This window comes from Tamandua tetradactyla, chromosome 13 (genome assembly GCF_023851605.1).
Source record: "Tamandua tetradactyla isolate mTamTet1 chromosome 13, mTamTet1.pri, whole genome shotgun sequence".
Lineage (NCBI taxonomy): Eukaryota > Metazoa > Chordata > Mammalia > Pilosa > Myrmecophagidae > Tamandua > Tamandua tetradactyla.
In genome coordinates, this window is record NC_135339.1 from 89,122,285 (window position 1) to 89,148,003 (window position 25,719).

General features: G+C 46.3%; 1 protein-coding gene and 1 long non-coding RNA gene across 5 annotated transcripts in view; both read right to left on the reverse strand.

Moving 5' to 3' along the window:
* C13H10orf90 (chromosome 13 C10orf90 homolog) overlaps window positions 1–25,719 on the reverse strand; it is a 246,600-nt gene that overhangs the window by 123,244 nt on the left and 97,637 nt on the right. The window lies entirely within an intron of this gene.
* Window positions 22,611–24,741, reverse strand: LOC143654440 (uncharacterized). The gene is made up of 3 exons (XR_013161808.1): window positions 23,821–24,741; window positions 22,931–22,994; window positions 22,611–22,738 (listed from the first exon to the last, which is right to left on the reverse strand). It is a non-coding gene; the product is annotated as an uncharacterized LOC143654440 (long non-coding RNA).

The following is a 25,719-nucleotide window of genomic DNA, read 5'->3' on the forward strand; positions in this document are numbered from 1 at the left end:
AAAGACCAAAACCCCCAGCCAAATGCAACCTGGTTCTGGATTTAGGACGGATGGACTTCCATCTTTCTCAGGCTGTTTGGGCTAAAGTTGGTTTGCTTCCCCTTCTTTCCATCCCAGCCTCTCATGTCCCTGGCTTCACCGATGGTTTTGTCTGGCTGGGGTGGGTGACTCTGAGATGATCCTTTTGGATATTCCAAATGCTCAGTAGGTGAGCTGCCACCTCACTGCAAACACGACCTACTAAGAGGCCTTGGGGGTGCACCTGAGGGTCCCCACCCAGCAGACTGCACTCACAGTACTAGCCCATCCCCCAGCATTTCCTGTGTCCCCCGGGAACCTTGGCAAGAACGGCGTCCTCACAGCTTTCTGAGCTGTAGCCTAGAACTTTACTGGGCTTGATCAAAGTGGGGTGCCCCATCAACCGGCAGTCGGTGGGGTCTGGACTCTCATGCAGAGTGAGCACAAAGCAAACACCCTTAAAAATAGATTGTTGCTGGATTGTCAACCTTAGCTAAACCCAGCAGGATACACAACAGGGCATTTTTAGGGTGCTAATAATATAATATATAATAATAATATAATATTTACATATCCTTATGTTTAAATCTCCTCCCAGCCACAGCACACAGATTGCAGTCCTGAAAACTAAGGGACAAAGTAACAATTTTCCAAAATCCTCTGACCCCAGAAGTAAAGTCCCTTGAAACTCCAGGAGAAATCTGTCTTACCATTTAAGGCCCAGCTCAAACTAATTTCCTCCTGAAGCTCTTGCCCCAGACATAAGAAATCTGTCACTCTTCCCTGTTGCCATGGTGTTTCCCAAGAGGTGTTGCAGTCCTGGGGGAGGTTGCATCCCTGGCCAAGTAGAGCCTTACACCTCAGTAGCTTCACTGCGTAATCTGTGGCCTGGGAAGATAAGGGTGCAGGGAATGAACGTGGACTCTGGAGTCCTAGAGAACTGAAGCCAGCTTTGACTTCAGCAGACTTAACTTCTCCGAGCATGCTCCTGCCTGTAAAATGAGAATAATCCACACATTTGCTTTATGGAATTGTTTACTGCATGGAAACCTCTTAGCACAAGCACTTGACACATGGCAGAAACTGAGAAATGGAGGCTGCCAATGAGTATGAGAGCTAATTAAATGTTTGCAGAACTGGCTGAGTTCTGAGTGCTGGGCCTCCAGAGCCAGGGACCCAATCCAGGGTGTCCTGATAATGCCCGTCCTTTGGGGCCAGGACACCCTGGGGGCTTGGGTAAAAGCAGACTAGATTCCCCAAGATGTATTTTTACATAAGGAAGAGGGAGGAGGAAATAAAATGATCCAATATGAGACAGAGGCATCTTTTCTTTCTTTCTCTCCTTACCTCCTCCTTGGAACCACTCATGCACCGTTGTTGGGCTGAAGAATTTCCTGATTGCCCCAACTAGATCACTGTCACTCGAGAAGAGTCGGCACTGGGGTTCCAAAGTACACAAAGGTCCCATTACTTGTGTCAAACTCAGGTTGGCTGCATTGCTCACACTCTATGCTTCTATCATGGTTCTCAGAACGCCTCTATTTTATGCCACCACTATACTTCTCTGGCCTTGTCGCTTGAGAATTACTGGGCTTCTCTTCTCTGCCATTTCATTTTCTTTGATGTCACATCTGCCATGCTCCACAATTCCTGCTCCTACCGTTGTAGCTGGCATTTCTCTCTCCAATTCTCTGAGGGCTTTGGATCTAGCTGAAACATGCTCTGCCAAACCCAGGCTTTCACAGGGTTGGGAGACACAGTTTCTCCTTTCTTAGGACAGTCTCACTGCTGCCATAAGCTGAGACCCAAGAAGCAAATCCAGCTCTTTCAAGCCTATGGAGACAGCTTTCCCACATCTCGTTTTCTTCCCATGGAGAATGACCTTCATTTTTCTACCAAAAATGTCAAGATTCCTAGAAATGAACTCCAGTTTTCTTTTATCCTGCTCCCCCTCCCCTTTAGCAAATTGACAGACGTGGGGAGCAGCTGGTGGGTTGGAGCAGCCTTGGTAAGCTCCCGTTCATCTTGCATACACGTCGTGGGAAGATGGCCTTGACCCTGACGAATGCTGTGGGGCCTGCCTGTGGCTGTTGGCCCTGACGAGCAGCTGAGAAGGTCAAGGTCACCACCATAAGCCCTTCCTCCAAAGGAGAAGAAACAGGCTGCTTCCTGCCTCACCCAGGACAAGCGTAGGGGGGAAGAGCCACATGCTTTAATTTCAGTTTCAGGAAATTTCCAAAGTATGGCATCATCACTATATCCTTAACAGCTTCCTGCACAAACATACCTCTTTAAGTCAACTGTCGCGTTTGAGATTCCTAGATATAATAGAAATCATGATTAATGTGTTAACCATTTAAACACATGGCAGCAGGGATTCTGATTGAAATATTTATATATATAATCAAAGAACATGATCATTTTTTCTCATTTTTCTTTCATTCATCGTGATGCATTCCTTTGGAAATAAGTAGGGAGAAAATGCAGCCATTTCTTTGGCAGAAAGCAGAGAGGAGCTTTCCTTCTGCCCTATTCAGGCCTTTGCCTTCAGTATGTCCCATTACAGAATGCAGCACGAATCACAATGAGCCAGGAAGCCCACAAGATGCAAATCTGCCCTTGAACTTCTGTACTCGGCAGCTGAGGCTCACGTTAGGTGTGATCCCCTCAAATCCCTGGCAGTTGTTTCTTTTCTCCAAGAAAAATCGGAGACACTACATAGGTCATTGTTACATGACAGGTAGAGAAGAATTTTGATCTGCACCTGCTTTTCCCTCCTGTTGGGGAACAGAGGTACCTAGCTCTGTAAAGGGTCATGAGAGTGACAGGAGGGACTTGGCTTGGAGAGAGGGCAAATAGCATATTAAGGGGCTTCTGGAAGGGGCTTCCGCAGTGGCGTGCTGAGCTGGGAATCGGGGGCCTCGGCAGTTTGATTTCAGGAACCAGGTCCCCAGTCTGGAACAGCTGGTCCCACCGTTGGACACAGACCATCCTCCAACTTTGACCGGGGGAGGGGGAGCCGCTGGGGTGAGGGGGCTGGGACACAGTGCAGTGTGGGCAAGCAGTTCACTCTGTCTTACAAGAACCCCTGAGACTCCCCAACTGCCCACTCCAGCCTCAGCCCCTAAACTTCAGGAAATGGTGAAGACTACCCCACCTTCCCGGCGTCCACTCCATACGCTGGCTCCTCGGAACGCCAGCTCACTTGGGCCTCACAATCATCCTGGCAGCCTGCAGTGGTCCCCCATTTAAGGGACGAGAAAGGCGCAGGCTGAGAGCAGTGAAGCACCAACTCAAAGAGGCAGGGATTCAAAGGCAGACCTCACCGGCTCCAAAACCAATGCTTTCCCACCAAGGTACACTGGCCTTGGGGATACAAAAGGTTTAGCCCTGTGCTCTAAACACCGAGACCCTCTACCACTAACTGGTGAGTTAAGTTCTATCTGGCTTTTTACAGACAAAATCGCCCTTGAATTCTTTCAGAGCCCTGTCACCACCTGATGCAAATGTCTACAGTCGGAAGGCAGCTCTGCAAATCCCACGGCATGTGGCCTGGCTTGGCGGGGAGCTCCGGATGGCTGTGCCTCTAGGCTTTTGTGCTTTTCACGTGAAACATAGAGAGTCCAAGGGCTGGAAGTCAACCATTTCCTCTCCGACTCCTTGGAAGCAGAAATAATGCCGTCGAAGATTAAACAAATACAGGAATGTGGAAATAAAGAGGAATGGAAGTGGATTTGCTGCTTCTCATCTTTTCCAACAAAAGATAACAGGTAATTGCTTTTTTTTATCACTAGCACTTGAAATTTGAAAGTAAAGAAGGAGCAAGGCTGGATTTCACCCCTATACTTCGCAGTCTATGGATCCTTAATTTCCACTTCTTCCACCAAGGACCTAGAGTCAGATTTCCCTGATACCCCAACGTGATTCAATTAAAAAAAAAAAAAAACCCGGCCATGTCTGTTCCATCAGGAGGGTTTTATGTTTAGATTGTGTTAGCTGATTACATATATATTCACCACCAGCCCCCCAAACAAAAAGGAAGTTCTAAAATTGTCATCAGTTCTCCAAATGGAGGCTTCATCTAAACAGAGATGTTCAAACAAGGGGCATAAGACTCATCGTGCTCGTGTCCTGTCCAGGAAATGAGAAAGCTGTCACCTAGCAACCTGGCCCCCTGAAACTGCTGCCGGCTACCTCCTGGTCTTTGTGAAACTTGAGCATCTCCCGGGACAGCCTTTGCCAGCAGCTGCCAAAGCAGAGCGCATCAGAGGGGAGAGCCTCGCTCCTCCTTCCCCACTGGAGTTCCACCCGGGCCATGGAAATGACACCAGAGCCTGGTTTTCCTCCGTGGTGAAGCACCTTAGACGCCGTGCGCATTTTCAAGCTCTCCTGCAGCGTGGCTCCTTGGACACTTACTTCAGTGCATCTAAAGAGTTCTCTGGACACGCTAGAGTCCTACAGCCTGACAGAGAGATCCCCTCACCCCCCAGAGAGGGGTTTCCTCCAGAAGAACCTAACTGCGAGGCTAACCAGGCTCGGGAAGGCCCAGGAGCGGGGGGCGCGATCAAACACTGACCACGCTGCGGGGAGGTGTCCCGAGCTGAGCAGAAGCCAGGCACGGGGCCTTGGCTCATGGGCAAGAGGCTGTGGCCACAGAAAGCTGAGCCTGGAGTGGACTTAGCCTTGAAGTTTATTAAACGTCATTGGTGTTGGGACCACAAGGAGGCAGAGCCCGGGAGCAGCTCCTACAGCCCCAGGGCTGAGCTAGACAGCGTGGGACGCCTTTCAACAAGATGGGGAACCGGCCGCTCCGGGAATATTTTCACATTTGGAATATTCAGCAACCTGACTGCAGTGGGATTAATACACTTAACAGGAAAAACAAAGCTACTGTGAACAGAGACAAAATCCCACACTCGGGTTGTTCTGTTCCGCACAGAGAGACGCTGCCAGCATCATAGGCAGGGGACGGTGAACTTATATCACAAACAAGGTCACTCAGAAAAGTAAGCACAGCGGTGTGTGGAGTTATTCTTTTCTGTTCGTGGGAGTCTCTGCAGTAGCAGTTTATTAGAGGGGATGAAGTTGTCACATCAAGGAAGCCCTTCACCTGAAGCTAGAATGCTCTTTAAAAGGTGACACCATATCAACACACCATAGTGATCATTCTCTTCCCACAGACCTCGGCCAAATGGCTGTAGAAATAAACTCATTTCACATGAAATTATCGAATATTAAAATCTGGGCAAAATTTTAAAATGAAGCAAAAGAAACATAATTCTTAATTTTATGATTTATTTAAGATGGGGAAATTTTCTAAGACCAATGTATTGGGAAAACTTTTTAATTGAAATTTCCTAGTATGTAATGTCTAAACATATTACATCACTTACAGATTTTTTTGGCAATTTCACATAAACAATGAGACTTATTGTGACAAACTGTGAAATGACAAGCAACTCAAACTTTAGAAGCTGGGGATGAAGCAAACATTCCTAAGATCACTGTGTGTGCTGCCAATACAGTAAGAAGAAGTAAAAGGCATGATGTTGGAATTTAAGGGAAAAAGCAGTCATCATTGGCAATGATATGACTACCTTTAAATTCAAGGGGTTGTACGTCAAACTATTAGAAGAACCACTAGAAGACTTCTATAATTTAACTACAATCAAAAGCAAACTCTTAGAACCAGTATCTTTCACAAAGAGCAGTATTAATCAATTAGAAAATATTAAGAGAAAAAATTTAGCAATGGCAACGAAATTTTTTAAAAATGTGTAGGAACACATCTAACGTGAACTATGCAAGACTTTTATCAAGAAAAACCCAAACTGATACTAGAGGAACTAGAATTAAATTAATGGGGAGGCATGATATGTCTCCAGGTGAAAAAAAGTAAAATTGTAAGAAGTCAGATTTGCCAACACTAATTCATAAATTCTATATTCCATCAAAAAGAACATATAAGGATAACCAAGATGATTTTGATAATGAATGAGAGTAGGACTTTGCCATATTAGACATGCAAATTTACTCTATAGCTTTATTCTTAAAACAGTGCAGTCTCAGCCCAGGAAAAGATGGAAAGATGAATGGAATAAAGCAGAGAGTAAAATATCCATGCACATTTGGGAATTTAGTTTATGAAAGGGACATTTCAAATCAAAGGGGATAGGACGGCGTATAAAATTGGCAATTCATTTGGGGATAAAATAATGCTATGGCCCATATTTAAAACTATACACAGAACTAAACCATACATAGAGCTAAATTCCAAACAGATTAAAAAAGTAGAATTTTCAAATATAGTAGAAGAGGAGAGGGGCCCCACCTGGGAGTGGTCTGGTGCAGGGCCTCACGATGTGCTCACAAGGTTTGGGGGGTCTGGGAGAGAGTGAGGGGAAAGAACAGAAACAGTGAGACTCCAGGGGAAGGAGACAAGGCGGGGGGGGGGGGGGGGGTGGGCCTTGCTCTCTGAGTTTTAGCTGCTGTCCTCATCTCCCGGGGATCCTGGGGCCCCGAGGACTCTGCACCACCCATGCTCCCTCTGAAGCCAATGGCCTCTTTGCCATCTGTCTTTTAGAGAAACTATATAGAGAAATCCCTTCACACACTATGTCTTTGTCCCCTGAGTATCTCCTCTCTGCTTTCCATACTCTTCCTGGAGGCCAAAGGAAGCACTGCTGTCCAGATGTTCCAGGTGTTTTCTTTCAAAAGTGGTAAAGACATTCATAGCGGTTTCCCGTTCCTTTTCAGTGAATGTAACAAACTGGCACCTGCATACTTGCCTAGAATAACCAACAGTCCCTGTGGACAGGAGACTTATGATTTCCTCTCCTACTTTAAAGAAGCTCGGGAGGCTCTCCTTTGCTGAGTTGCAGGCACATCCAGGCAACACATCAACACCCAGCTCACAGAAAACACTGAAGACGAAATTTTAAAGGGGTTGCCCACCAATTCGATTAATTCATTGACGAAACTGTCCTCAGCAATGCTGTCTATCTCCAAGGAGAGTGCTCTAAGCAGTTCGATGAAAAATACACAGAAGAAAAACCTTTAAAAGTGAGCAGGAGTGAGAAGCAGCTGGTGCAGAGGACGTCTCAGCTGCAGGGTCTCACCTGCCCTCTGCAGAAGAGGCCCCCATCCGCAGGTCCTGACGCCCCAGATGGGAAGGGAGCTGTGCGAGGTCCTTCTGCTTCCCGATGACAACAGATGGAAAAGGATGACAACCTATGAAAAACTCTGTGACCAGACAAAAGCTGGGGTCATGGGCTATAGAGACATGGAAGTCTTCCTTCCAAGATTCAAATTAGAAGAAAACTACCCTACAGAGTCTGTTCCCTGCGGTGTGGGAATTACCGATGGCTTTGAGGAAGACGAGGCTGACTTTCCTGGAATATCGTCCCAGAGAGATCCCTGAATTTGTCCCTAACCAAGTTCATCCACAAGTCCACGGCGGAAGCCAACGAGGAAGGCAAAAAGGCGCATGGCTGGGACAGGGTTGGTCCTAGTGGCGCGATGTCACAGCCACACAGAAGGACTCAGCGCAGACACCTTCCTTTTCTTTACCCAGTACATGACCCAGAAAGCCCTCTGCTCTGCAGCAGCTTCTCCGCTCCTTAAGCCCGTTCCCTCCTCCCGCTGTGCTGTGGTGTCTTCTTTCCTATCACAGTATACACACAGTGAGTGCAGCTGTGCCGCAATGAGAACCCCCCCCAATAAAGGATTTCATCTGAAAACAAAATAGAATACTTTATATAATATTAGAAGTAAAAATATCCAGTGGCCATAACAAATGAACAATTGGACTATAAAATAATGAGTAACTTTTATATGACAAGTGTCACTACATATAAAATTAAAAGACCAGCCACAGACTGGAAGAAAATATTAAAAGGATTAATATCCAGGCTGTAAAAGGAACTCCTCTGATTGCATAAGAAGAAAAGACTTTAGAAAAATGGGAAAATCATTTAAACACCATCTCATGGAAAAATAAATATAAAGAAATAATACATATGCATTAAAAATATGCTAGTGCTCTTTAGTGATTAGAAAAATGTAACAATGAGATACCATGTGCCTCAAAGGAGATTATCAAGAAATTAAAACAAAGTTCTAAACCACATATCTGATAAGATATATATATACATAGTATCCAGGATATAAAGAACACTTACAATTCAACAATAAAAAGACAAACAACCCCGTTTAAAAATGGGCAAATGACTGGACATTTCTCCAAAGAACATACACAAATGGTCAATGAGATCAGGAAAAGATGCTTAACATTGTTATTCATTGAGGAAATGCAAATCAAAACTATGAGATTACACTTCCATCTACTACGATGGCTGCAGTTTCTAAAAAATGGAAAATAGCAAGTTTTACCACATACCAAGCAATTCCACCCGTGGGCATATACCCAGAAGAACAGAAGGCAGGTACTCCAACAAATACTTGCACACAAATGTTCATAGCAGCACTCTTCACAACCGCCAAGAAGTGGAAACAGCCCAAATGCTCTACAGAATGAATAATGCGATGGAATATTATTCAACCACCGAAAAGGACTGAGGGATTGATAGATTCTACAATGTGGATGAACTTTGAAAAAATTAGACTGTGTGAAAGAAGCCAGATGCAGATGGTCTTGTGCTATATGATGCTATTTGTATGAAATATCCAGAATCAATAACTCTGTAGAAAGAGGAAGCAGAGGCTGGGGAAAGGGGCAGTAGGTACTATGTGTTCCCTATTACTAACGGACATGAGGTTTTCTTTGGGGGTGATAAAAATGCTCTGGGACTTGATAGTGGTGGTAGATGCACAACATGGTGAATGCACGGGATGGTTCACTTTAAAATTATTAATTTCGCCTCAATTTTAAAAAACAAGATTGCCTTTTCTTCCCCTTAGTTTGGCAAACACAAACATAAACACCCCTATACATACACACACACACGTCTATAAGAACCCTGTACTGGGGTGTGGGGAGAGGGTGCTCCCCCTTGCTATTGGCTCAAACGCACACTTGTGGAGCATTTTTGGGAGAGAAATTGGCAATATGTATTAAAAGTTTAAAAGTACATATCTTATGACCAATCAATTTCACTTAGAAGATTTAACTCTACATGTGCCTCAAGACAGATAAATATGTTCACTCGTGCTTAATTGTTAAAACAAAAGAAAGGAAATGAAATCTGGCTAATAGGTGTTGTTGGTTTTGCTGACACCCTCCAAGAAGAAACTGGAGAATCAATTCATCTCTAATTGCCCTTGAACCTCCCTTAAATCGCCCATAAAGAATATGTATGTGATCTGTGCAAACAACTCTGTACAGCAGTAAAAATGTATGTAACTTATACTATAATGTAAACTATGTAGCTTCATAAAGCAGTTGCAATAAAAATTAAATCACTCAAGTGCTATGCTGCTCAGACCCACTTCAACAAATTTATAACTACCCAAACTTATCAGCTCTTCTTCCTGTTGATGGATAACCAGGCTTCTCTGCACCTCCATTCTCTCATCTGACAAATGGGGATGCTAATCATATCTACCTCAGAGGGCTGGGGAAAGGACAAATTGAGTTCCTTCAGCAAAAGCACTTGGCACTAAGCCAAGTGTGCAGTGAATGTAGGATCATTAGGCACTCAAGGGGTTGACATTCTGGAAAGAGAGGTGGCTCATTTGCAGACCATTTGTGTATAATCCAATGTGATGCACCAGAGCAGATGTAGGCACAGGGTACCATTGCATACAGAGAAGGGGCACAGTGGCCAGGCTGACCACAGAGATGTCCCTTCCCAGCTCCACTCAGTTCCTATGGGAGCTGCCTATCAGCAGATTCTGATTTTGTACCAGAGGCCGATGTTAAGACCAACGGCTAAAATGCTTTCCTCCAGTAACCACAGATTTCATCTCTCCATGCCTCTGCACATCACACATATGTTTAAGAGGTCCCTGGGTTTGTTGTTGGGTAAATAAGCGGTTGGAAAGAAAAATCAATTTTCATTAGCTGTGCTATTGCTTTTAAGAAAATCGTCTCTCAAATAAAAGTGGTAAAGCCCACTCCAAAAGCAGGCATCAAGTGGACCTTCTCTGAAGGACTGTGTGCCTGTGTCTTGAGCTTCAAGGCTGTCATCTTATCTCAGCTGTCGACCAGAGTCACAAAGGTGACAGCCCACAGAAGCCAGGTTGGTGCCATAAATGAGAAAAGCAGGCTGTGTGGGTCTGGGGCAAGCTGGGGCCAGTGCCTGCTGTCCCAGCACTGGAGCCACTCAGTTCAGCTCACGGAGGCACACGGTCCTGGTATTGACAAACCTAAATTTTAAGAAACAGTCTACTCCCAAATTTCTTTATGAATCATTCCAGAACTGTAATATTGTCAACCAATTCAAGGTTAACAACAACAACAACAAAAATCAACACTCACTGGGCCCAACAAAGCACTTCTGTGGGATGGACCTGGCCCGAAGGTCACCAGTTTTTGACATCTGCCATACATACTCGACCTCGCAGGTTTGAAACTATGCATCTGAAGATGCTCACAAATCTAGGCAGTGGATGTCGTGGGAGAACAGGATGCAATGTTCTTCAGATCCTGCAAAGTCCACCACTGGGTGTGTGGTGTCTTCCCAATCTGAGCCTGTGAATCACCTGCTCCAGGTCTGGGGGGGGGGGGCCTCCACCCCACAAGTGCTCAGGATCATGGCCCACCCTGGGGTGTCCTGGGACCCCCACCCGCAAGCATGTTCGGTCCTATGCAGACCTTACTCAACACACACACATCAGAAGACACATTCTCCACTGAGACAATGCATGTGAGAGTTCTGCTTTTCTTTTCATTCAGAGAACTAAAAGAATTTGTAACATTTGGTTTTTCAGCCTTGCCAGTAAAAAATAAAGATCACCTTAAATGAATAAAAAGAATGACGGAATTAGGGGGAAAGAAACTACAGAGCCACCAGACAATGCTGAAGCAGAGCTGATCTTTCTTAAGAGAGGTGAGGGAATAATCACAGAATTCACAGCCTGGGAGAGTTCCTCGGAAGACAGTCCCTTCCACAACACCTGGCTCTATAGGTCCCACCATGTCACCGCCGAAAGGGGAAGGACTTTGATAAATCTGGCAGTTCCTAGTATCTCTCCCTCCTTTTTAGTCAGCACTGGCAGGTGACAGACGCTGAAGCCAATTCCTGGGGTAGACCCTTGTGCCGGTTTGAAAGGATGTATGTACCCTAGAAAAGCCATGTTTTAATCCTAATCCCATTTTGTAAAGGCAGTCATTTCCTCTAATCCCTATTCAGTACTGTATGTTTGAAACTAATTAGATCATCCCCCTGGAGATGTGACTCAATCAAGAGTGGTTGTTAAGCTGGTAAGTAGAGGTATGTCTCCACCCATTCGGGTGGGTCTTGATTAGTTTACTGGAATCCCATAAAAGAGGAAACATTTTGGAGAAAGAGGATTCAGAGAGAGCAGAGAAGAATGACATAGCCACAAGAAGCAGAGAGTCCACAGGCCAGCAAACGTTGGAGATGAAGAAGGAAAATGCCTCCCGGGGAGTTTCATGAAACAGGAAGCCAGGAGAGAAAGCTAGCAGATGACGCCGTGTTTGCCATGTGCCTGTACAGTCGAGAGAGAAACCCTGGCTGTGTTCGCCATGTGCCTTCTCATTTGAGAAAGAAACCTTGAGCTGCAGAGGCCTTCTTGAACCAAGATATCTTTCCCTGGATGCCTTTGATTGGACATTTCTAGACTTGTTTTAATTGGGACATTTTCTTGGTCTTAGAACTGTAAACTAGCAATTTATTAAATTCCTCTTTTAAAAAGCCATTCCATTCCTAGTATATTGTATTCCAGCAGCTAGCAAACTAGAACAACCCTACCATCTGCAGTGTGGGCAAATGGCTTTTAAACACTACAATCATGTTGAGAAGAGGTCAGTGGTGACTCTGTTATGTAAAGATGGGGCGTGTGTCATCTCGTGTGCAAGTACACAAGGTATGGACACCCTGAGACCACTCATAATGCCTTGCTTGTCTCTGTCTCCCAGCTCTTTACACACACCCAGCTCTCCTCTAATTGCTCTCTCACTCACAGCCAGGTCGCTGTCCCCCAGAATCTATTGGGACAGGAGGTGAAATTGAATATAGTAACTACTTAAAGACTTTCCGGGTACAACGCATGCGAGTCATGGGTTGATTTTCAACATCCCAACCCTCCTTTTGCCTTTCTTAGCTGAGGAAGGCATCATGGTCTCCACCCGTGGACAACTGCACTATAGTTGCAATTGTCCAAGAAATAGGACAACTGCACTATTTCTTTATTTAAAGAAATAAATAAAGCCATATTTATTTCTTTAGTCATTGGTAAAGAATTTGTTAAGATTATTCACTTATACTTACCAATATGTTATAGCTGTTTCAGGCTTGGCTCTAGCAATTGCCTGTGATCCCAAGAAGGTGGAGAAGCCTGGGGCTGACAGCTCTACCCAAAGCTAAGCAGCACACGCTCTTCTCCCCTGCCTTGGGCAAGCCCATCTACTGGAATTCCTGAAGATTAAACATGAGAGTACTGCACCCTCAGTGGGCAGAACCTTTCTGGACACACATCTCTTGCTTTCACACCATCGGCATGGAAAGCCCTCCACTTATTCTCTCCAAGTTCATTGTTTCTTAACTTTTAAAAACCCCGTGGAGGTGTGGCAAGTCCAGGCAGAGGTTGCCCTCATGGAGGACAGTGCCTGAGAGGGGCCCCGGGCTCCAGGACTGGCCAGGCTGCCTCCACGAACTGGAGCCAGGACTGAACAGGTGGGTTTGCTCAGTGAAAACTCATCAAGTTGCACATCTTTGGTTTCAGTTCTTTTTCATGTGACTGTAAGTTCAATAAAAGTTTATTTAACAAAGGAAAAAAGTGAAGAAAATAGAAACTTAAAACACATATTTTTAAAAACACACACACAAATCCCAATAGCTCCAGTGGGCTTCAAATTGGCATCACTTCTGCATCCAGGAAGATGGAGCAGACAGGGTTTTCTCTATTCCAACTAAGCATAACTAAGAATCCCAGACATTATACATAAAACAAACATGGAAAGACTCCAGAAGCAGGAAAGACTGGCTAGGAACCTCTGGACCTGAGGAATATGTAATGAGTTATCTGGTTTTCTTTTTACATCATATGTCCCAGACTTGGAGCTGAAGAAGTGAGCAAACCAAAAACATCAAGGGACACAAAGAAATAAAACACACCACCCCCTGCCAAAGCCTATTCTCTCTAGCCAAAGACCAGGAAGGATGAAACTAGCTCAGCAGAAGACCTTTGAACAACAATCAACCAAACACCTTGGAAAACTTTGTGGCTCCACCTCCAACCATGTCAGCTAGGCCAGTGGGGAGCCTCGACTTTCACCCTTGTGGGGCTCTAAGCAGGTGCCCCAACTCCACCAGGCAGGTGCTGCCAAAGAAGACCAAGCAGGGGGCAGACTTTCATCTCCACTGGTAATGCAGCTCATCCCCACTGGGTCATGGAAAACCACTTGGGGAGCCTGGACGTACCCCTGACCTGGCAATAAAAAGGCCACTCTACCTCCCCATGGGGGTGGTGTCACCGCAGGCCTTCTGGAGAGTCACCACAGAACAGGGGTAATGAACCCCCACCCCCATCCCCAGTGTCAGTGGAGGCTACGTGGGAAGCAGTAAAACGGTACTCCTGGTCCTCCCTGCTAGGAATACGGCAGCCAAGACCCCTGGGGAGCCTCATGCCATATTCCTAAATCAATCCCAGGTAAATCTTAGACCTAATAAGAAAGGTCAAATTATAACATTCCCAGAACGGAGCCTAGGAGAACATCTTCATGACTTTGGGATAGGCAAAGAATTCTTTAAAAGGATAAAAAAAAAATCTCAGGCTTTCCAAGAAGTGATGGATAGATTGGACTTCAGAAAAATCAAGAACTTATATTCATCAGAAGACACCAATAAGAGAATGAGAAGTCAGCCACAGATGGAGTAAAGATATCTGCAACACATATGTCTATGTCTTGAATATATAAAGAAGTAAAAGACAGAACAAATTTGAAAACTGGGCAAAGAGCATGAAAAGGCACTTATAGAGGAGAACATCCATTGTCCAAGAAGCATATCAAAATGTGTACAGCACAATTAGTCATCAGAATAGCTAAATTAAGAAAACATAGCAGAAGAGCCAAAATTAAAAGATTTGGTAATTACCAAGTTTTAGAGGGGACTTAGAGCAACCACAAGCTAGCAGAAGACAAACTGATGCAGCCACCTTGGAAAGCTGTTGGGCCTTATCCACAAAGCTAAACATACCCCATGCCTACCCTGTGGTGCAGCCATTCTACCTCTAGATAAATACCTAAGAGAAATGGATGAGCATGTCCACAAAGCACACATACTCAAATGTTTGCAGCATCTTTGCTCATAACAGTCACACACAGGAAATAACCCAAACGCCCACCAACACTAGAACAGAGAATTAGTGGTGTGTTTGGTCCATGGAATAGCATGCAACAGCAAAAAAAGGGCAAATTATTGACACATGCCAGGACATGGATGAATCTCAGACATAATTTCAAGCAAATGAAGCCAGATATCAGAGCATGTGTCATATGATTCCATTTACCTCTAATCCAGTGGGCAAAAGTAATCTATTGTAATAGGATCAGAACAATGGGCGCTGTCTCAAGGCAGCTGGGGGTGGCAATTATGGATGAGGAGGGGGCATGAAGGAGCCTTCTGAATCTGTGGAGATATTCCATATCTTGATTTGGGTGGTGGTTATAGGGATATATACCTATGTAAAAATGTATCACGTTGCACACCTAAGTTTTGTGTTCTTTGCTGCCCGTATGTTGTGATTTTGATAGTTTTCTCGGTCTTTCATTACAAAGTACCACCAACTGGGTGGCTTAAAACAATAGAATTTTTTTCTCTCACAGTTCAGGAGGACAAAAACCCTAAATCAAGGTGTTTTGGCAGGGTTGGCTCCTTTCAGTGGTTTGGAGGGAGAAGCCATTTCATGCTCCCTCGTCGCTTCGGTGGTTGCAGGCAAACCTCAGCACTCCTTGGCTTGTAGACACATCATTCCACTCTTGGCCTCATCACACGGCCTTCTTCCTTGTGTGCGTCTCTTTGTCTCCAAACCTCCCTCCCTTTATGAGAATGCCAGTCATAGGGATTTAGGGCTCACTCTAATTCACAATGACCTCATGGAATTTAATCACATCTGCAAAGATTCTATTTCCAAGTAACATCACAGTCACCAGGTACCAGGGCTCAGGACTTCAGTGGGTTTTCTGGGGAGACACAGTTCAACCCACTACATATCCCAATACAAGTAAAATTAAAAATCCCCTGAGAGTGTGTACTTTGGATGGACTGTATGGTGTGTGAATATATCCCAATAAAATTACATTTTTCCCAATTATATTAAACACATAATTAAATACAACTGAAAAAATCCACGGAACACAGTGCAGGATACTTACAAATCACTCCAGTTAGGATATTTCATTATTGTTAATATTACTTTCATTATAGATTCCTCCCAACCTCGTCCTCTGCTTCCAATTTTCCCTAGAAATGCTTCAGCGCAATAAAATACTTTCTGAAAACTAACCTCTCCCTCTGTTTTCTCCTGGATCTTGGAAAATGTATATGAAATTGAAAAGACACCTTTATTTCAATGAGTACTGTTTGCTGCCTGTACCTAGAGAAACATTCTGCAAAACGTGCGGCACAATCAAACCCACATCGAAACAGGCATGGAAACAAGTGCAGAAGCCTAGCTGATTATCAGGTATTTCTAAAATCCTGGAAACCAGTGCACTCCATGCTTTAATTTTCACAGCACTCGCCTTCCTCAGGAGCTTTTAAAATGCTGGAAAATCTCCCCTGAATATCCCCTTTATTCAGGGAAGACAATTTATCTCATCGTAGTTCCACATGAAAGGAGTAACTCCCGCTGAGATGTGCCATCTGTATTCTACCAGTGGGTGCCACCTCAGAACGAGGAAATTTAATACGTAAGATTGGAGCAGCGATACACTGGTCCCATCGGACATGTCGGCATTTCATTCCTTACTAATTCACAACCTGACTTTGGGTTAACCTTAACTGTTTATGGCATGAATAGATTGGGCTTTTGGGGTGGAAGGGAGTAGGAATGGTAAATAAAACAAACTACAGCAGAATCCAAGGCCTGGTTCCCAAATAGAAAAGGGGCAGGAAGAGGTTGACACATTAGACATATGTCATCACACACGCTGTTTAAAGTAAACTCATTGCACCGTTCAAATTCACGTTTGGGTGGATGTGAGTGAAATTGGCATCAAAACCCACTCCCTATCTGAATGGTGAGCCCATCCAAGAAGTCCCTCATTCTTAGAAACAGAGGGCATACTGCTCTGTCTATGCCAGAGTTAATTTTGCATTTTGACCTGCCATAGAACTTCAGTGAAATCACACAATTTTGGTCAATGCCTGTGTGTTTGTGAAGTGAGTCATTTTCGCTCTAACCAAAATTGGCGAAAAATATCTGGCCCAGCCTGTGACAGATCCTAAATGAATCTCTCCTTGCTGATATTATCAAATCCAGCTGGCTGCTCAGCACTTAGTCAAGTTACGCCAACGCCTGAGCCAAAAAGTCTGCTGGCTGAGTTCCGCGTCCCATAATAATAGTTTTTCAGGTCCTCTATCATAACCAAGATATGATATTTAGCTTGTGCTGCAGACGATTGCAAAGACCAACAGGGAAACTGAAGAAGAATTAAAATGTAAGAAGCAGGACGAGAAGGAGCGGTACCCCAAGGGGATGAATGCAACCACTTTCTCCTTTCATGCTCGGAATAGGACATCACCGGCGCTTCCGTGTGGTTATCAGACCTAGACATTTTCAGATGCTTTTCTAGCTGCAAACTCATGAAATGATCCTTGAAATTATATTACCCAGAGAAATTTTCCTTCATTGCTTATTTTGATATAATTTCAATACATGTACAGTATGTGAAATTATTTCTTCATTTCATCCTGGGTCCGAAAATGAAATTCAATTTATGAACCGGCCTGTGGAACTCCAGCTGAGCACAGCACACTGACAATGCATGGCTGGCTATAGGACTGTGTTCCTGGACAGGGGATTTTCTCTCTCAGGGTGAGAACAGGTAACCCTTTAGGGGCAAAGTGACTGCCCCCAGGACCCAGTTCAGCGCCCACCTGGCAGGTGTTAGGAGAGTGTTTGATGAGCAGTGTTCCTGGAAGTACAATCATCTCACTCCTGAATTATTGGGAAATGTGATATTCTGAACATGTGGGTTTTCCGCAAAACTGATATTCAGCCCTCTGAGCCAGAAATAATAGTATTTAGCAATTTATATAGACATTTTTCTAAAAATATACATTGACCGATACTTGGCCAATATTCTCTGGACTGTTTGCTTACAGCCATATCCATTTGCATAGGTCAATGCCTGCCTGTGCCTTACAGTTGTTAAATGTTTCGACCCCCCGATCATTTGTTTTCTTGAATGTTTTATTCAAACATAAAGATGTTTTTTCAAACATAAAGATGTTTCCCACTTCTCCTATTATTAGCATCTGTTCTCAAATGGTGGAACCCACATTTTACCTTTACTCTCATCTGTCACTTCTCAGTCAACAAGAGCCAAGTCCTGTGTTTGCATCGGCACATGGAACTATCGCTGAGCGCAGAATCAAAGGAGGTTGGAAAGAGCCACAGACCTAACTAGGCACAGCTGCTAGTCCATTTCTGCTCCTTCCTGAACTCCTACCTCCTCCTTCCACCTTCTGTCCCCAGGCATCTTGCAACTGTGGGTCCTGGGCCAGAGCTAGTGGAAGTGATGTGGAAATAGACATGAGAGAAATTGGATCACCTCTGCTGTATCTGAGCAGCTGCCGAATGGCTTAAAAAACAAACAAGAAGCTGCACCTTGTTCTTACGTGATGTCAACTGGCAAAGCCAGGATATTTTAGTGAACAGCTTCCTCCAGGCCTAGTTTCCTGGGGTATGTGTGTCAGGGATATTTTTCCTCGAGTTTACTTGCCGGTTCCCCATCATGCTTAAAATACCTGGTGGAAATTCTACTGTAATTAGATGCTCAAAAAATTCAGAGAAAATGGAGTGTAAAAATATTTATAGTTTATAAACAATGTGGCACGAGATACTTTGGAGAACTGAGTCATATTTGAATGTTTCAAGTTCTAGGCCTTGTTTATTTCTCCTCAGAACAGCCATAAATGTTTCAATTTATGGTATTTGCCCCTAAAAAATAAATGTCATATTTCTATACAAACACTCCATTGTCTTTCCATAAGTCTTAACTTTGTTCTTTGAACAAAGCCACATAGAAAAGAGAACTTTTCTCTTCTTGCTGGTCCGTTCTCAATGGCCAATGAGGATTAGCTTTAGGAGAAAATGAACATCACCTTTCCCCTTAATTTTTAAGTGGATAACACTCCACTGAAGACTAAAACACACCGGTGATTAGAGACTTCATTTTTAATGTCTGCATTTATTTGCAACAGGAAGAAAACCAAAATTAATTTTCCACTTTACTTCATTGGCAAACTATTTTTCACTTTGCTGAGCATTCGAGGCCTGGTGATAAATGGCAAATAATAAACCACCAGGCGCTCGGCGTGCAGTCGGGGGCCCTGAGACTTTGCCTGGAGACAGACACTCACGCAGCCCGTTCCGCTGTGATGAAACCTTGCTACCGTGTCCCTCCCCGGTCTCACAAAAGCTGTAGGTGCCACTGGAGCCCAAAGGGACCTCGAGTACATCCCTGGAAATACGGCTCCCCCGGAGGAGGACACCAGCGCCTCAGTTCCTTTGTGAGGACTGAGGAGCCAAAGCCGTCCCCACCGAGGCATGCATTCTTCTATTCCAGGGGCGGCCAACATTTTCTGCCAAGGGCCAGGGAGTACACATTTTAGGGTCTGCAGGTCAGGGCCACAACTGCTCAACTCCACAGGTATAGCTCGAGAGCAGCCATAGATGAAAAGTTGCTGAGGGAGCATGGCTGTGTTCCAACAGAACTGTATTTATGGACATTGAAATTTGAATTGAAATTCATATAATCTCCCCAAAACAAATTCTTCTCTTTTTTTTCCCCCAACCATTACCTGGTGCAAGAAGCCCAGCACAGAAGGCTGAGAAGCACAGGCACGGACCATACCTGGCTGCCCCATTGCACTCCCCTCTGCTACACACACTCCCATCAGTTTTCAAAAAATGGGTGTGCAAGCTCAGATTTTATTCAAGTTCAATATGCTATTCTGGGTCATTAACCACTACTGGTTCTGAAGAGCCCACCTATGATGTGCATCCTGCAAAGCCACTGAGAGTTAACTGAACCGCCATGGGTAACCCAAGACCATGCACCATACAGTAGTTCCATTCCCAGGCTCTGGTGCTTCCCCCCTCTCCTCTCAAAGGGGTGCTCAGAGCAGACAAATTGAGTCAACACGTGGGGTGCATGGCATCAGAGCAGCCGGGAAAAAAAATCAGGAGATGTTCTGGAAGAAAGAATCTCTGAAAAGTGCACTAAGAACATAATTCACAGCCTGCCCCAGTTCCGAAGTCCGGGCACTCGCCCTCTAATTAATCTTAAAGGCAGCACTGCCTGTTTCTGCTCATAGGATCACAATGAAAATTCACTGCACATTTCCTCCAAGCAAATGTGAGGCTCGACTACTTCAGGAGCGAGTGATTCCATGGTGATGAAATTGCAAAACGGCAAGCTCACTGGAATTCTGCAGCAAACAGAGGCGAATGTGGGTGTGAAATCGCAGGCAATTACGTTTTATCATTGCTACAAAAGTTTCTGCTGAATTCATTAAAATTTGCTCTCAGAATCAGGTGGCAGGACTGGAATTTTGGTGGTCCTGATGAAAAATAAAAAAGAGAGAGTGAAGCAGATTTTCACCCCGCGGAACAACGGAAGATCTGCAGTGAGGCTCGGCTGTGACGGAGAAATGCCATCTCTTGGAACTGGAGGTGCAAATTAACCAAGGAGCCTATTGCAGAGGAAGTGCATTCCCAAGAGACTGGAGGGCAGGGAGCGAGGCCAGGCCAAGATGAGCAGAGACCAGTGCGGGCAAGCGAGGGAAAGCCAGACGCCCTCACCCAGGCTCCTGGGCCCGGGGGTCCTGCTAGCACCCAGCAGCACCTCCAGACAGGAGTGCCAGAGAGAAAGGAGAGGTGGTGTAGATTTGGAAGTTAAATGAGAAAGCTCTTCCTACGGGGAGCCGAGTAAGGGAGGCAAATACTGGACCAAGAAGGTCCTTATAATTAGAAAACAGCAACGTATAAGACTGTGGGACAGAGCCGAAGCCTTAATTCCTGCCAGCCTAAGAGCCGGAGGGTGGCCTGCCTCCACTGAGGTGCCCACTGGCTTCTCCCTCCCCTACCAGGCCTAGCTGGACAGGCCACCAGGGGTAATGCAGGCCCAGCAGCTTCCGGCCCGTGTGGGTTCCCTGGGGCTTTTGTTGGCCCAGCCCTGAGAAACCCTGATGGACGGTGAGAAAGAAGCCCCACTTGGCACGGTGTATGTCAGTGCTACCGTCTACCCACTTGCAAGACCTGCTTTGCCAGGTCAGCGCCCCAGCCTCCACTCCCAGGCAGGTGTGGGTGGAGCCCAAAGGCCCAGCCGCTGGCCAGGAGCGGTGTCCGTAACTGGTGCTTGGGGCCTCCCTCCCCTTCTAGTCCCAGGGTGAGCCCAGGAGTGGGACCTCCTCTACCAGCTGTGCAGACAGAGACATCCTTCCTGCAGGACCCCGTCAGTCTCCACGTGTAACATGGCACAGAACAGTTCCGGGGGCACCAGATGGAAACCCCAGCTCGCCAATGACTACCTGTGCCGCCCTGGGCAGCCCAAGTTGCCATGCTGACCCACAGATGGCCCCATCTCTCCAATTGGCACACAGCAGCCTGCAGAGGTTCAGTTAGCAGTGGCTCCTATCCCTTCCCTTCCCTTCTGGGATGGGGACATCTGCAGGTTAATGTCACCTTCCATTTTAAGGCGGACCAGTTACATGGTTACAGCAGTACTCCTGCTGCCAAAGGTGCTAGAGCCACCTGAGGGTCCACACCTGGGACAAGGAAACTATCAGAGCTCACCTCCATTAACAATGCATTTTCATACTTTACAAAGCCACAATTTCCAGGGAGTGGGTGCCCACTTCAGATCACCCCCAAGGCCACTGGCGATGCTGAAGCACAGACTGGTGGCAGACAACTGTGTACTTCTCTTCCCAACTCTGTGTTCAGTGGCATCATGTTAATTGCTTGACATTGGCCATGGTGGGACTATTTACACCCCAGACAAAGGCCACTGGGCAGGCCTCCCTCTCCCCCTACCCAAGAAAGCTGATGACTGTTACAGCCTGGCCAGCACACTGCTGGACTTGTCCTGGCTATTGTGGGTTCAGCAGAGCAAGCTCATCCTGCAACATGGCAGTGAACAGCCAAATGTAGGAGACCCAGGTCCACAGCAGGACATCCATTGGCCCAGCACTGCCCCCAATATGTGACAGAAAAGCCTGGAGACTGCAGTTGTCTCCACAAAGACACAGCAAGGTAGATCCTGGGCAGCACAGTTGGACTTATCTGCCCTTGGCTTTACCAGGATTTTACCAGGATCCAGAAATGGCCAAACACAAGGTCTCCCCAGGCTCACTGGCCATATGGGGGTGAAAAGGAGAGCCTTGGTCTCTTCAGTCCATTTCTGCATCTGTAATACCCAATAATCACCGTAGTTTCTTCTGAGGATTGTGAGGATGAGATGAGATCATCAATCTGAGAGTGTGTAGACCAGCACCTGCCACAGTGCCCAGGCCACACCAGTGGCTGTGCTGAGAAAGCATCCTCCCAGTTCATACCCTGGGGCATCTGTGAGCTCTGAAGGAACAGAACCCAGGTCTTCACTCACATGCCACATAGTGAAACCACGTGGTACTTAGACTAGAGACGTGGGTTGGAGTCCTGACATGGTAAGTTGCATTCTCACCAATCAATCATTCATTCAACTATCACTAAGGGTGAGCCAGAGGCAGCCCCTGTCTTCAAGTAGCTCACAACCCAGTGCAGAGATCAGACATGCACAGGGCAAAAGTAGAAGAGATTAGAGCAGGTTTTCTCCACTGCTGCACTGTTGACATCTTGGGCCAACTCATTCTTTGTGGTAGAGGCTGTACTATGCACTGAAGGATGTTTAGGAATATCCCTGGCCTATCTACTAGAGGCCAATAGTAAACCAGGCCCCTTCCCCACCAAAATTGTATCCAGATATTGCCAAATGAGGGACAAATCACACTGGTGGAGAATCATTTGGATAGACAGCTTTTTGTTTTATGTGTTCTGGGCAAGGGGTGTAAATCGCCAGGCTCTGCAGATCTACATACCCAGAAGAAATCAGGAAAGCACATACCAAAGCGTGGGTAGCGACTCACCTTTTCAAATGGAGCATTTTGTTAGGATTTAGCCTTTGCAACCATCCTTGGACACAACAAGGATGAAAACCCCACCAAATTGGGGTCAGCCAAGGAAGATTTTCTAAAGTCAGGAACTGGACCCTGGGTCCTGAAGGTCAAGGTATAAGAGGTGGCAAGGGTGGCCTATGCCAAGATGGCAGCATGGACTAAGTCCTTCCATGGGCACCACCTCCTTCCTGCCAAACACAAACGAACAATCAAACCTTCAGTGAGAGAACAGCCTGGCTCCAAAGGGGGTTGCAGATTTGTCTGAGCAGGAAAAGTACATGGGGACCAAGTCCCATTTGGTTTTGTCATCCAGCCAATGCTTGGGTCACTGTTGGTACCTGTCAATATTTGCTGAATGAATGCTCCTTACCCCTGCTTACCTCACAGGGAGACTGTGGTCCCCAAAGTGACTTCCTCAAGGTCTCAGAAAATGTCAGTAGCAAACTAGGATAAGAAGTGAGAAAAATGACAGTGGTATATGATGGCTACCACCATTAAGCCCTCATTGAGATCCAGGTGCTAGGCTAAGGGTGTCGCAACATCATTGGATCTAATCTTTGAGCCACTCTACATGTAGATGTGGGGTCTCTACAGTGGAATAAGTGAGTGTGCCCAGGTCCATAGCCAGTAAGGGGCAAAGCTGGAAATTAAACTCAGAGAGAACCAACACACCAAACTCCAAGCTGTAGAGTTTCCCATGAAGAAAAGGGGGGCCAGACACAGGAGGGTCCCTTAGGCAGAAGGCTGCCAAATCTAGGCCCTTACTACCAAGCAATCCTCACCTTTGGCTCTGCTGGATGGCCTTGTCTGTAGACATGAGGCCTTGACACTCAGAGAGATTGTGGTCAATAGGAAAGCAAGGCCTGCCTTCCTCAGCCTGGAGAAGTCGGCTGATTGGAACCACAGCGACCTCAGCTAGAGGAAGACTGGCCAGCCCTTGGTTCGTCCACTCCAGCATATCCAGTTGCTTTGTTCTTCCTTTTCGTTGCTTCCACTTGTATATGGCTCACCCTCCCAGAGATGCCCTATTATTTATTAAAATGAAGATGTCTTTGTGTTGACCCAATTAGAAGTTTAGGAACAAGAATTTGGGCGAAAGGCTTAAATATATACATATCTTTCAAATTCACACATCAAGCACTTACTGCCTATTCACTATCCCTTAAAAACAAGGCACTTGTAGGCACCCCAAGCTCTGTTTTAAAAATGCCCTTCTTTATTAACATCAGGAAAACTGGCATGTTTTCCAAAGAAATGGGAAACCTCTCACCAGCCAACAGTCCCAGGTCCTGCACGAGGGTGGTTTAAAGCACTTCAAAGCTACTTCTCTTCTGAACAAATTGGAAACAGAAAACAAAGGGATGAGAAAGAAGCCATCCCGGGGAAACACTTTCCATCCAGGAGGGCCGGTAAAGTCCCAGCAGCCTTTGATGTGGCCCTGTGGCCACATTCCTCTCTAACAGCCCCAGATGCTGCCCTCGCATCCGCCATTGTTTTGAAACTTAGCAAATGCATCCCTTGGACATGATGCCACAATGTGCAAGCAAATTACCGGCCAATAAGGGGACAGTTGTTAAAATAATACTGCTCCTCCACATCTCCTGACCATTCACATCAAAAGCCCTTTATGCAGCTCTTTGTACTGTCAAACTACCCGTTAGTCATTAATTACTAATTTCCCTTTGATGCTTCTGCAGGCTGATCCCTCCGGCAGCAGGGGTAGGTTTGAGAGGCAGTCTCCACAGCCATGCTGCCTGGATTCGAATCCTGACTTTGGCATTTGTTCAAGTCTGAACTTGGATAAATTATTTAAATGTATCCCAAGTGGTTTCTTCACCTTCAAAACAACTGTGATCATACTTATCTAGGTGGGGTTCTAGAGAAGCTCACGGAATATCTGGGCTTGAAAGACAGGAAGCCAGCAATTGATGTTGCTCATTATTACTTTATTCAGCTAACAGTAATTGAGGTCCCCTCCATGCCAGGCTGGAGATGCAGCAGTGAGTAAGGTGGGCTGAGTTCTTGTCCTCAAGACAAATATAGTCAGGAGACATGACAAAAATAAAAAAAGACCCTGGTACTCCAGTAAGTTCCATGATGGAAATGCAAGGGCTGAAATAAAGGACTCCTGGGCAGTCTGCTGGGTGAGGGGTCAGGACCGGTCTCTCTAAGAACCAAGTGACAGCTGAGAAGGAGCCAGGTGGCACAGCGACGGCAGCCCATGCAAGAGACAGCCTTGGGGCCAACGCCTTGAAGCAGGAAGTTCCCTGATGAGGCCAAAGACACGAAAGAGCACCGGGTGGGGGAGGGGGCAGGTGAGCCTGGGGCGGAAGCAGAGGTGAGGCTGGACCTGTCGCCACTTCAGGATAGCATCTTTGCTGAAGGGCAGAAAGGACAAGAGCAGAGGCAGGGAGACCTGGTCGGGGGGAGGCCCACTCAGAAAAGTTCTCTTTTAATGAATTCAAAGTCAGCTGACTAGTAACCTAACCACAGGAGCGACAGGCCATCACATTCACAAGTCCTGTCCACCCTCGCCAGAGGGAACTACACAGAGGGTGTACCATGAGGGGGCTGGAAACTCAGAACTCTGCCTTCCACAGAGCAGAGGGAAAAGAGGGAGCAGGCAGAGGTGCATCAGAAGCCGTAGGCGGGGGAAGACAAGGTGGTTGGCAGCTGACATCTTCTACTGCCCCAGGCACTAGGAGGGCAGTGCAACCTCTGAGCGAGAGGTGGGAGGCTTCAGGAGGGAAGGCAAGATGCCCAAGGGGCACCACAGGCAGTGGGCAGTGGGCCTCCTGCCGCTAGCTCGCAGGGCAGTGCTGCCAGCCCAAGGGCTGAGGGCTGAGCCTGACCTGACTCCTGCTGTCACAGCAGCTCCTAGGACACTGCACAGGGAGGAGGGGTGCTGGGCTCTCTGGAGCTGGGAGGCAGGCGCACGGGAGCTGAGGGTGTTGGCACAGGGTGAGTCCATGATGTGGTTTCCGAGGGGCTGAGAGGGAAGCGTGGATGGATGGGGTGACCTGTGTCAAGCAGCACGAGGTCAGGCATGGCTCGGGGGGCTTGTGGAGCAGGGGAACAGGGTGAGAGGGCGCGCGTGCTTTGCAGGCCAGGTGGAAGGGCAGGAGATGGTCCAGGGAGTGCCATCAGGATGGGTGGCACCCTCCCTGGT